The sequence below is a fragment of the Ornithorhynchus anatinus genome, chromosome 2, assembly GCF_004115215.2.
Source record: "Ornithorhynchus anatinus isolate Pmale09 chromosome 2, mOrnAna1.pri.v4, whole genome shotgun sequence".
In the NCBI taxonomy this organism is placed as follows: Eukaryota; Metazoa; Chordata; class Mammalia; order Monotremata; family Ornithorhynchidae; genus Ornithorhynchus; species Ornithorhynchus anatinus.
Genome location: NC_041729.1, coordinates 157,278,812 through 157,292,696, shown reverse-complemented (window position 1 = coordinate 157,292,696; position 13,885 = coordinate 157,278,812). Strand labels below are relative to the sequence as shown.

General features: G+C 44.4%; 1 protein-coding gene across 3 annotated transcripts in view; it reads right to left on the bottom strand.

Moving 5' to 3' along the window:
- SLC16A7 (solute carrier family 16 member 7) overlaps positions 1 to 13,885 on the bottom strand; it is a 238,141-nt gene that overhangs the window by 180,617 nt on the left and 43,639 nt on the right. The window contains exon 2 of one of the 3 annotated variants that reach the window (XM_029057057.1): positions 11,395 to 11,468. The exons of 1 other annotated variant lie outside the window; for it this stretch is intronic. The gene's annotated coding sequence lies outside the window, so the exon portion shown is untranslated. Of the gene's footprint in view, positions 1 to 3,113; positions 3,156 to 11,394; positions 11,469 to 13,885 lie in introns of those variants that run through there. One more of the 3 variants, XM_029057039.2, reaches the window with a different exon arrangement.

Here is a 13,885-nt window from a genome sequence, read left to right as displayed (position 1 = left end):
TTTAAATAAAAACCTCTACATTACCAACCAACCAGCAAGCATCAATTGTTCCACTTTACTGCCTATGTAATTACAGCACTCCTCAAATGGAAACACAAACAAGAACAACAACAAAACAAAAACTTCCATCGAAATCACAGCAACAACGTGTATTAAAAGAGCATAGCTTTTCTTTTTAATCCAATTCAAGAACGGTATTCTGTTATTTCTCCTATTGCGTCTGACTAAATTTTGATTAGTAGTCCCCAGGAATAATACAGCAATTCAATTGTGTATGTGTCGACTTTTAAATTTCAGTGAAGATATATAATGTGGCCTTAAAAATCACAGAGGTTGGGTGATTACTGCTAATTCATCATTCTGGGAAACAAGTCAATCTAGGCTTTAAAAAAAAAAAAGATTCCCTTAATCGGGAGGGGGAAGGGGATATTAGCTGCATAGCAGCGTGGCTCAGTGGAAAGAGAACGGGCTGGGGAACCAGAGGTCATAGGTTCGAATCCCGGCTCTGCCACCTGTCAGCTGTGTGACCGTGGGCAAGTCACTTTACTTCTCTATGCCTCAGTTCCCTCATTTGTATAATGGGGATGAAGACGGTGAGCCTCACGTGGGACAACCTGATTACCCTCTATCTACCCCAGCTCTTAGAACAGTGCTCTGCACATAGTAAGCGCTTAACACATACCAACATTATCATTATCATGTCGGCGACATTTGGCATAGAAAATTATGCTTTCTACTCTGAAAGTCTTTGAGAAGAAGTAGCGTGATTTTGAAAAAAAGAAACTAAAGCAGTCTGTTTCAGTTGGCGGAAAGATCAGGATCAGACCCAGTTCTGGGGAGTCAAAACAAGTTTGGCCGGCATGTGATCTGTTCTCTCATCTAGCTACGGATGAGTAAGCAGCTCTGATGGTTAGGCATCTGTGCATTCACCCTAATCAACACAGAGCATCTCGGCTCCCAGATGCTTCCCAAGATTGTGCTCTCCTTGGCTGCTGCTTTAACTTTCTCCCTCCAGTATAATGTTGCTCATTCGTGGTCAGCCAGAGGTGATGGCTTCCCTTCTATTGACTCTGACCCAACAGGTTTGGGGAGCGGCCTTCAATCAATCAATCATATTTATTGAGCTCTTTTTATGCGCAGAGCACTGTACTAAGCCCTTGGAAGAGTATGATTCTAGACTGCAGACCGTAGACTGTAAATGTGTTACGTGTATCCGCTCACTCTGCTGTATTGTACTCTCCCAAGAGATTAGAAAAGTGCTCTGCACGTAGCAAGTGCTCAATAAATACCATTGATTGATTGATTGATTGATACAACAGAAGCAGCGTAGTCTAGTGGATGGAGCACAGACCTGGGAGTCAGCAGAACTTAGGTTCTAATCCCGGTACGGAAACCTGTCTGCTGTGTGACCACAAGCAAGTCACTGCACTTCTCTGGGTCTCAGTTATTCATTCATTCAATAGTATTTATTGAGCGCTTACTATGTGCAGAGCACTGTACTAAGCGCTTGGAATGTACAAATCGGCAACAGATGGAGACAGTCCCTGCCCACTGACGGGCTTACAGTCTAATCGGGGGAGACGGACAGACAAGAACAATAGCAATGAATAGAATCAAGGCGATGAACATCTCGTTAAAACAACAGCAATAAATAGAATCAAGGTGATGTACATCTCATTAACAAAATAAATAGGGTCATGAAAAGATATACAGTTGAGCGGACGAGCACAGTACTGAGGGGAGGGGAAGGGAGAGGGGGAGGAGCAGAGGGAAATGGGGGAAGAGAGGGCTTAGCTGAGGGGAGGCGAACGGTGGGGGTAGAGGGGGAGCAGAGGGAGCAGAGGGAAAAGGGGAAGCTCAGTCTGGGCAGGCCTCTTGGAGGAGGTGAGCTCTCAGTAGGGTCTTGAAGAGGGGAAGAGAATCAGTTTGGCGGAGGTGAGGAGGGAGGGCGTTCCGGGACCGTGGGAGGACGTGGTCCAGGGCTCGACGGCGGGATAGGCGAGAACGGGGGACAGTGAGGAGGTGGGCGGCGGAGGAGCGGAGCCTACGGGGTGGGCGGTAGAAAGAGAGAAGAGAGGAGAGGTGGGAGGGGGCAAGAGGATGGACAGCCTGTATAATGGGATTAAGACTGTGAGCCCCTTGTGGGACAAGCTGATTACTTTATATCTACCCCAAAACAGTGCTTGGCACATAATAAGCGCTTAACAAATACCATAATGAGAAGCAGCATGGCATAGTGGATAGAGCACTGGCCTGGCAGCCAGAAGGTCGTGGGTTCTAATCCCAGCTCTGCCACTTGTCTGCTGTGTGACCTTGGGAAAGTCAGTTCATTCTCTGTGCCTCAGTTACCTCATCTGTAAAATGGGGATTAAGAATGTGTGACAGGGACTATGTCTACCCTGGTTTACTCATATCCACCCCAGTGCTTAGAGCAGTGCCTGGCACACAGTAAGCACTTAACAAATACCACAATTATTATCATCATGATTATGATTATCATTAACAAATACCAAAACATCAACGTTATCATCGTTATAATTATCATCATCACTGTTATTACAATCAGACATATTTCCAGCCCATAACAAGCTTCCTTCAGTGTCCACTTCTATTGCCTTGCGGGCTCTCATCGGTCTTAATCCTGAAAACGCGATTGGAACATGCCTGTATATAACAGTACGTACCAAATGCCCAGCCCAGAAAAGCCGAGATCGGGGAATACTTTCGATGCCGGGTTGCCGGACATTTTGCTCTGCTCTAACACTTCGGTAGTAGTATTGTCATCCTATGTATTAAGCACATACATTGTGCAGAAAGCTGTACTAAGTATTGTTAAAATGACCTAGTGGAGAGAGCATGGACCTGGGAGTCAGGGAACTTGGGTTCTCATCCCGGCTCTGCCACTTGTCTGCTGTGTAACCTTGGGCAAGCCACTTCGCTTCTCTGGGCCTCAGTTACCTCATCTGTAAAATGGGGATTAAGACTGTGAGCCCCACGTGGGACAACCTGATTACCTTATATCTACCCCAGCATTTAAAATAGTGCTTGGCACATAGTAAGCGCTTAACAAATATCATTATTATAAGGGTTCTAATCCCGCCTTTCCCACTTACCTGCTGTATGGCCTTGGGTAAGTCACTTCACTTCTCTGGGCCTCAGTTAACCTCCCCTGTGAAATGAGGATTAAGACTGTGAGCCCCACGTGGGGTAACCTGATTACCTTGTATCTCCCCCAGCATTTAGAACCGTGCTTGGCACACAGTGAGTGCTTAACAAATTATTATTAGGGTTTCTAATCCCGCCTCTGAGACTTACCTGCTGTATGACCTTGGGTAAGTCACTTCACTTCCCTGGGCCTCAGTTCCACCATCGGCAAAATGGAGATTCAAACCTGTCCTCCCTCCATCTTAGATGGGGAGCTGTCGATCTTATATCTACACCCTGGCTGAGTAGAGTGCTTAGTGCAAGGTAACCACTGAACAAATGCCACTATTATTATTATTATCATTGTTATTGATATTATAATTATCATCCTTATGGGGATTCGGTGTGGACCCTGTCTCTCGAGGGGCTCCCAAGTCAGAGAGAGGAAGAATAAATTCAGTCACACCGGACCGATGAAACACCACAACAGCTAAGAGACAAAGTGAAAGTAAAAGTAGGGAAGCTAAAACTAGAGGAGCTGAACTTATCTACGGGAATTATAACCTTCAGCTGCTCTTCAAACCTGGCAATGGGGTACAGGTGTCACGGAATTTGTTGCGTCTGAAGTCGGGATTCAGCATGGATCCCAATCTGGGAAAGTCACGGCACCACCTCACCAGGAAACAGAAAACGGAGGAAATTGCGCTGGGGACTTTTCTACAGCCCACAGATAAACCCGGTTGACCTGCCTCCCGGAAGAAGTACTAGAATTACTAGCATTCCGGCAACTTTCGTTAATAGAAAACTGCGGGACAAAAAGATAGACAAAATAAGGTACGCTAGAGCTGGCTTTTAGCCAGCAGAAATTTTCCCTATCACTAAGTGAAGTGTTATAGACCTAACAAATTCATTCAATCTTATTCACTGAACGCTTACTCTGTACAGAGCACTGTACTAAGTACTTAGAAACTACAATTCGACAACAGATAGAGACAATCCCTCCCCAACAACGGGTCACAGTCTAGAAGGGGGAGAATGACAGCAAAACAAAGCAAGTAGACAGGCATAACTAATCTAAAATACTAGTTCATAGCAAAACTGAAATGTTACCAGGAAAGTCTAGGAATTTATAGGGGCTATTGTGAATACAATAAAATGTGTTTGAGCTTATCTAATAATGTTGGTATTTGTTAAGCGCTTACCATGTGCAGAGCACTGTTCTAAGCGCTGGGGTGGACACAGGGGAGTCAGGTTGTCCCACGTGGGGCTCACGGTCTTAATCCCCATTTTACAGATGAAGGAACTGAGGCATAGAGAAGTTAAGTGACTTGCCCACAGTCACACAGCTGACAAGTGGCAGAGCTGGGATTCGAACTCATGAGCCCTGACTCCAAAGCCCATGCTCTTTCCACTGAGCCACGCTGCTGTTCTGCATTGGATGTGTGCTGCGTTATTTACTTAATCAGAGTGATGTGGGTCATACGATTGCTAGGGGTTGGGGGGGTGTGCTCAGAAATGGAGTAATGGATGAATGTTGACTGTCTAATTTTTCTAATAGCCCAAATATCCTACCCTAAAGGTTATTTTTACTATCACAGGGATTCAAGTGAGGATTTTTTCTATTTCCGTTGGGATCGTTTCTTGGGTATAGCTAGTTTCTGACAAACACGATGACCAAGGCTCCGGCCATCATAGGCTTAGTTACCACATCTGATACAACCAGAAATTGCCCACTGTAACATTTCGTTTAGGGTGTAAACAATAGGTTTTCAGCTTGCTAATCGACAAATGAAAAATGAAAATTGTCATCATTCAGATCCTTCCAACTGAAACGCTGATTTACGATCTACCCCTCCTACCTCCTCTTGCTGATTGGTTCCCTTGGACAGGATCTGACCGATGGGAAAATCTGCCTGTCGAGCCCGCCGTGCCAGTCATGCAATCCTCTCCGGTTCTGACCACAGAAGGGTTGGGATCTGAACACGGTGAGGAGGGTACAGTGGGCATTCAGCACTCACCGAGTCTCTCTTCTCGTAGAAGTCCTCAGTATGGTGTTCTGCCCGTAGTAAGCGCTCAAGAGATATCACTGATTGATTGATTGCTAGATGAATGGATGCAGGCAATCTGTTTCCCAGGTCTCCTGACTACCAGTCTCAGGTTCTGTCAATAGTATTCAGGCAATCAGTCAATTGTATTTATTGAGTGCTTGCTGTGTGCAGAGCATTATACTAAGCACTCGGGAGAGTACAATAGAACAATAAATGGACACATTCCCTGCCCACAACGAGCTTACGATCTACAGTCTAGTGAAAGCAGTAACTGTAGAAAGTAGGAGACAACAGTTTGGATTTGACCATGAAGGAGCCTGAGCCATGTCCCTCCAGCTACCACTTGTTCCAGACAGGAGTTGGGCTCTGCTTCCAAACCCATGAGAGTGAGGAAAAGATGGTTCTGGAGCTCAAGACCCCTGTGGAGGCTCCCCTGAAGAGGAGGAGCAAATCCCCCAGGAAATGCAGGGCTAGTGGATACAGAACAGTCCTGGGAGTCAGAAGGACCTGGATTCTAATCCCTGCTCTGCCACTTTGCTGTGTGACCTTAGGTGAGTCACTTCACTTCTCCATGCCTCAGTTACCTCATCTGTAAAATGGGGATTAAAACTGTGGGCCCCATGTGGGACAATGTAATAATTAATAATAATCATGGTATTTGTTAAGCACTTGCTATGTGTCAGGCACCGTACTAAGCGCTGGTGGATACAAGCAAATCAGGTTGGACACAATCCCGGTCCCACGGGGGGCTCACAGTCTCAATCCCCATTCCACAGATGAGGGAATTGAGGCCCAGACAAGCGAAGTGACTAGCCCAAGGTTACACAGTAGACTAGCAGTGAAGCCTGGATTAGAATCATGAACTTCCGACTCCCAGGCCTGTGCTCTCTCCACCACGCCATGCTTCTTTCCAATCAGTGGGATTAGTTTGTATCTACCCCAGTGCTTAGAACAGTGCTTGGCACATAATAACCTCTTAACAAATACCATCATCAAGAAATACCATCATCATCAGCTACCCTGAATCCTGAGTGGCGACCATTCTCCTGGCTGGGGAAGATGGCCTCACCCTGCCTCCTCTCCCTCCCACCTCCTCTTCGCTAGCAGTGCCAAAGGCAGGTCTTAGTAAACTTGACAAAGGAAGGAGTTGCTTTGATCTCAATTAATTAGTCAATCATTTTTTTTATGGCATTTCCTCATACCAGACACTGTACTAAGCACTGGGATAGATACAAGCTAATCAGATTGGACACAGTCCTTGTCCCACATGGGGCTCACAGTATTAATCCCCATTTTGCAGATATCAGAGACCAAGGGAAGTGAAGTGACTTGCCCAAGGTCACACAGCAGACAGGGTGCAGAAACATGATTAGAACACAGGTCCTTCTGGTGCCCAGGCCTGCGCTCTATCCATTAGGCCACACTGCTTCTCACTAGAACGCTTATTGTACGCAGAGCTCTATACTAATAGTAACAATAATAATAATGATAATGTTGGTATATTTGTTAAGCACTTACTATGTGCAGAGCACTGTTCTAAGCACTGGGGTAGACACAGGGGAATCAGGTTGTCCCACGTGGGGCTCACAGTCTTCATCCCCGTTTTACAGATGAGGTAACTGAGGCCCAGAGAAGTGAAGTGACTCGCCCACAGTCACACTGCTGACAAGTGGCAGAGCCGGGATTCGAACCCATGACCTCTGACTCCAAAGCTCTTTCCACTGAGCCACGCTGCTTCTCCAACCAGAAGAAACACCTTTAACAGTCGATCAGACTGTGAGCCCGTCAATGGGCAGGGATCGTCTCTATCTGTTGCCAAATTGTACATTCCAAGTGCTTAGTACAGTGCTCTGCACATAGTAAGCGCTCAATTAATACTGTTGAATAATATAAGTATCATTTCTAATAGCACTAGTTAATGGCTTCATGACAATGATGACGGTGAAAGGGAATTCTAGCCATTAGATTGGAAAAATCTAGATTTGTGATGAAATTTTTCAAAACATTACTAGTCCAGATAGGAGTGAGGGGCAGTGGCAAGAGCCCGGGCTTTGGAGTCAGAGGTCATGGGTTCGAATCCCAGCTCTGCCACTTGTCAGCTGTGTGACTGTGGGCAAGTCACTTCACTTCTCTGTGCCTCAGTTCCCTCATCTGTAAAATGGGGATTAAAACTGTGAGCCCCACGTGGGACAACCTGATTCCCGTGTCTACCCCAGCACTTAGAACAGTGCTCTGCACATAGTAAGCACTTAACGAATACCAACATATAATTTTTGGCTAGCTAGTGCATCAGTTTGATAAAGCCTCAAACAAAATAATATTGGCATCTCAATGAACATTCAATTTCCAAGAGACACTGGCATGGAAATGAAATGAAGAGCAGCCAATGACGGTACCATGCATTTATAAGAAAGATGATGCACTAAAATTTTCCCAACTCTACGCTTGGGGCATCTTAAATGTTGCAACTCATTTGCATGAACTAGAACGGATTTGAGTCACCTTCATTAACCTTTACGAGCAAAATGCAACACACACATCTGGGTTTCGAAATCTAATGCTGCATATTTGTCCAAGTGCAAATCAACATGGCTTCAAAACCACCTGAAGTTATTACCCCTGCCTGAGAGGGGAGTAAGACTAGCCTCTGAGGTTTCCAAAATCTCTCCCTGTTATCTAAAATTCAGGAAAGATCTTGAAAACCACACTTACCAGCTTTAAAAATCACCTCAAGGTATCACCCCTGCCTGAGAGGGGAGTGAGACTAGCCTCTGAGGTTTCCAAAATCTCTCCATGTAATCTAAAATTCAGGAAAGATCTTGAAAACCACAAAAAGTGATTGGGTCCTTTTAACAATGCAACAAAATCCGTACATGTCTTTTCCCCAATCAATTAATCAATCGACCATATTTACTGAGCGCTTGCTGTGTGCAGAACTCTGTACTAAGCACTTGGGAGAGTACGACATAACGGAGTTGGCAGATAACATTCCCTGCCTACAATGAGGTTACAGTCTAGAGGAGGACAAAGACATTAATATAAATAAATAAACAAACAAACAAACAAATAAACAAAAATCCCATGGAGCTGAGGGAGGAGAGTTCTTTTATCTGAAGCCTGTATCTCCAACATGAAAATACAACATTTAAAATGTGTACTAAAGGGGTTTGCAGCTCTCGTGCATGTACCTTTAAACTCTGCTGCTTCCTCCTACCTGTAACTTATTTTAGCCTCCTCCTACAGGCCTCCAAGATCCTTAAAGGCAGAGAGTCAACTATTTAATTTAATGTTGCTATTTGTTAAGCGCTAACTATGTGCAGAGCACTGTTCTAAGCTCTGGGATAGATACAGGGTAATCAGGTTGTCCCCCGTGAGCCTCACAGTCTTAATCCCCATTTTACAGATGAGGTAACTGAGGCACAGAGAAATGAAGTGACCTGCCACCGTCACACAGCTGACAAGTGGCAGAACTATTAACTCTATTGCATTCTCCCAAGCATTTATTTCCATATCACACACAGAATAAGTGCTCAACAAATGCCTTTGAATCCTCTTAACAGACCCAAATCAAGACCGAGTTAGCGCAACAGTTTGTCATTATACTGTGCGTCGCCAGAAAGATATTTAATTAGATCCTTCCTAGACCTCCTGGGATCGTTTGGATTCAGGCTGGAATTTTCCCCCTAGAAATGACTGTTGGCAAAAAGACCTCTTGCTCCACATATCCAGAGACAATAGAAGGCATAACTTTGTGTTTCTTTCTTCAAAGGCAGATACCTTGGACTCCTATATCACTGGATCAATTGTATTTCTTGGCTGCTTACTGTGTGCAGAAGACTGTACTAAGCTCGGGAGAGAAAAATATAACAGAATCGAAAGAAATGTTCCCTGCCCGCAACGAGCTTGAGCATGGCTCTCTGGCTGGCAAAAGGCAGATCAAGAAACCTACCTTATTCACGGACTATAGCAGTTCTATCAGCAGATCCTTACTTTTCCACTTTCTGACTTTTCTTTTGATTCAACGGGAGGAATATGTCCCCTAGCAAACCTCGGGAAGCCCAGAGGACCAGAATTAGGAAGTGTGTAGCTCTGGTGATTTTGCTATTTGTCCCCAGGAGCCACAAAGCAGGTGAGAGTTAGCGGGTTAATTCCATGGGGTAGACAGGTGCAAGGCAGGCCACACCAAAATATCCAGAAGAGGGCCCAAGAAAAATATCTCTTCTGCACATCAATCAATCATATTTACTGTGCACTTACTGTGTGCAGAGCACTCTACTAACTGCTTTGTCTGTTTACTTGTTTTGATATCTGTCTCCCTCCTTCTAGACTGAGCCCGTTCTGGGCAGGGATTATGTCTGTTTGTTGTTGAATTGTGCTTTCCAAGCACTTAGGACAGTGCTCTGCACACAGAAAGCACTCAATAAATGCATGAATTAATGAATAAATATAGGATGACAATATAACAGAGTCGATAAACACATTCCCTGCCCACAGTGAGCTTACAGTCTAGAAGGGGAGACAGGCATTAATAGGAATAAATAAATTACAGATATGTACGATGGCCTAGTGGCAAGAGCACAGGCTTGGGAGTCAGAGAACTTGGGTTCTAATCCCGGCTCTGCCACTTGTCCAACTTAACTTATCTTCGCCTCAGTTACCTCACCTGTAAAATGGGGATAAACACTGTGAGCCCCATTGGGACAGGGACTGTTTTCAACCTGATTACCTGTGGCTACCCCAGTGCTTAGAACAGTGTGCAGGACATAGTAAACGCTTAACAAATACCATAATCATTATTATTTTTTTTTTATTATGTGCTGAGGGCTGAAGGTGGGGTGAATAAAGGGAGCAAGTCCAAGTGCAAGGACGATGAAGAAGGGAGAGGTAGAAGAGGAAAGCAGGGCCTAGGGAAGGCTCTTGGGGAAGATGTGCCTTGAAGGTGGCTTTGAAGTCACTGTCTGTCGGATACGAAGAGGGAGGGCGGTCCAGACGACAGGCAGGATGTGGGCGAGAGGTCATTGGCGAGACAGACAAGATGGAGTCTCAGTGGTTGGTTGGTTGGCATTAGAGGAGAGAAGTGTGCAGGCTGGGTCGTTGTAGGTGAGCGGTGAAATAAGATAGGAGGGGACGAGGTGATTGAGTGATTTAAAGTCGACGGTAAGGAGTTTCTACTTAATGTGGAGGAGGATGGACAACCCCTGGAGGTTTCTGAGAAGGGGGAAACACGGATTGAAGTATTTTCTAGAAAAAATGATCTCGGCAGCAGAATGACGAATGAAGCTGAGATAGGAGGCGGAGAGGTCAGCAAGGAGGCTGATAGAAGGCAGGATAGAAGAGGGGTGAAGAGGTGTCTTGCTAGTGCTCTTCTCCTAGTAGTAGTAGCAGTCTCTGTCCCACATGGGGCTCACAGTCTTAACTCCCATTTTACAGATGAGGTAACTGAGACCCACAGAGGCGAAGTAACTTGCCCAAGGGCACACAGCAGACAGTGGTGGAGCCAGGATTAGAACCCAGGTCCTTCTGACTCCCAGACCCAATCTCTATAGTTTAATGTCAACAAAGAACGTGCATTCTAATGGAGGATACGACACAACTTTTAGGCACAAAGGAGGCAATCCATTCTTTTTTACTTATTAAAATGCATTTTCATTACAATGAAGGTATCTTTTAAGTGCTTGCTGTGTGCTAAGTCCTGGGCTATGTTGAGGGCTCACCATCTCAGGAGCGGGGAGAGCACATCACCATTTTACAAAAGAGGATACAGAGACACAGAGGGGTTAAGTGACTTGCCCAAAGTCACACTACACAGCAGGCCACTGGTAGAGCTGGGATCAAAACCTGACTCTTAAACCTCCTGGACTTTCATTAGGCCATGCTGTCTCTTCATCGCCAAGAACTTATTCAGTGATTACTGTGTCCAGAGCATGTAAAAGTTAGATAGTGAATTAGATGCAAGATAGCACACGTTTCTTTCAGACACATTTTTTCCCGGTGGAAAGTATTTGCAAAAGTTTAATAATTTCAAATACAAATATTTAGACCCAGCACAAATGGAAAATCAATGGATAACTACATATAATAATATATATGTATGTCAAAATCAAATATGGGCTGGCCTCCATAGACAAAACAAGTTTAAATATAACAGTTCATTATAAGGCCTTTTTAAGTCCAGTCCCAATTTTCCTTTTCTAGCAGATACCTCTATTTGCTGCCAGTCTGATGTCTCAGAATACTCGAGGCTCATCTTCAGCTGGTAACAGAATTGGCATTTTGCTGCAAACAAAAGCACAGCATGGAATGCATTTTCTTCCCAAAAGGCCTATTCTAACAGCAGAACAGCTCATCTCTCTCCCAGAGCTATTGAGCCCAAATTCAGGAGAAAATAAATCCAATTACTGGTAAAAGATGAAAAAATAACCTTGTGGCACATCAAAGCTCTCTAGAAAACCAAACTGCCGTGTTTGAAGACACTCTTCCATCATCCTCAACCTCAATAAAATTATTCTCAGGATTTAGGTTTTTAAAACAAAACAAGATATTTTCCTTTATTTTCTTTGAATATTTGGAAAAAGGTTATGCTGCAGAAGTACATCTTTATCTAAAAGGACAGGACAAAAAACAGGTCACCTAGATTTTCAATTCAGTTACTTCACTTGCCCTGTCACCTTGCAACAAGTCACTTGACTTCTATATGCCTCAGTTTCTCCCTCATTAAAATGGAGATTCAATACTCCATTGGCATTGGGTCCTAGGTGGGACAAGGAATGTGTTGATCTGATTATATAGAAACTAACCCAGTTCTTAGCAAGATGCATAGCCCATAGTAAGTGCTTAACAAATCCTGCGATTATGACAAAATGTTACAGCCATACTATTTGTCCTAATGGAAAGAGCTCAGATATGCGAGTCAGAGGACCTGAACTCCAACGCCAGCTCTGCCACCTTCCTGCTGCGTGACCTTGGGCAAGTCACTTCAATTTTCTATGCCTCAGTTTCCTCATCTGTATCCCATTCTCCCTTCCTCTTAGACTGTGAAGCCCGTGTTCATTCATTCATTCTTTCATTCATTCAATTGCATTTATAGAGCACTTACTGCGTGCAAAACACTGTCCTCAGCGCTTGGAAAGTACAATTCGGGACAGATAGGGACAATCCCTACCCAACATCGGGCTCACAGTCTAGAAGGGGGAGACAGACCAGAAAACAAAACAAGTAGACAGGCATCACTACCATCAAAATAAATAAACAGAACCACAGATAAATGCACATATGAATAAAACAAATAGAGCAATAAATATGTACAAATATATACAAGCGCTGTGGGGAAGGAAAGGGGGTAGAGCAGAGGGAAGGAGTAGGGGCAATGGGGGGGACAGGAGGAGTGGAGGGAAAGGGAGAGCTCAAACTGGGAAGGCGTCTTGGAGGAGGTGAGCTCCCAATAGGGCTTTGAAGAAAGAAAGAGAGTTAGTTTGGCGGAGGTGAGGAGGGAGGGCATTCGAGGACAGCAGTAGGATGAGGGCCGGCGTCGACGACGGGACAGGCGAGAACGAGGCACAGTGAGGAGATGAGCGGCAGAGGAGCGGAGGGTATGGGGTGGGGTGTAGAAGGAGAGAAAGGAGGTGAGGCAGGAGGGGGTAAGGGGATGGAGAGCATGTGGGACAGGGAATCTTTCTAATCTGCTAATATCATATTAACACTAGTGCTTAGTAATTAAAAGTACCAGAATTTCTATTACTATATTATTATTAATATATTGATTGTTCCCTTTATCATCCCCCTCCCAGCCCCACAGCACTTATGAACATATCTGTAATTTATTTATGGATATTGATATCTATCTCCCCTTCTCAGACTATAATAAGCTTGTTGTGGGCAGGGAATGTGTCTGTTTATTGTTATATTGTACCTTCTCAAGCTCTTAGACTGTGCTGTGCACACAATAAGTGCTAAGCAGCGTGGCTCAGTGGAAAGAGCATGGGCTTGGGAGTCAGAGGTCATGAGTTCAAATCCCGGTTCTGCCACTTGTCAGCTGTGTGAATTTGGGCAAGTCACTTCACTTCTCTGTGCCTCTGTTACCTCATCTGCAAAATGGGGATTAACTGTGACCCTCACGTGGGACAACCTCATTACCCTCTATCTACTCCAGCGCTTAGAACAGTGCTCGGCACATAGTAAGCACTTAACAAATACCAACATTATTATTATTATTATTATCAACAAGTACGATTGAATGAATGAATAGTAGTTATAAATCTATCTCTCTATCTATATATTTATTGTAAATATTATCATTATATTATAGTACATACCATTCTTATGAACCTTATTTGTACACAGTTATATTTGTGAGCATATTCAACAGCCCTGTCAGCTAGGCATTTTACAAAGAGAATAAGGTCACTTAGCAAACTCCAGTTTTCAAGAGTCTGTAAAGGAATCCTAGAAATACAATACCCCTGCAAATGGGTGTTCCTGAATCATTTGCCCTTGAAGGAGAAGATAATCTACCTTGTGTTTCTAACAACACGATAAAGTATGTAAAACCTCCCTCTAGCAATGCCACAGAGGCACCGAACTTCACCATTCTACATTCCTACGGCACCATTAACGCAACCTTCAGTTAACTTCTAAAGGGGTCAAATGCTGCACACAAACTTGATTAGGGGAAGGGAGAGAGAGTAACATCCCGG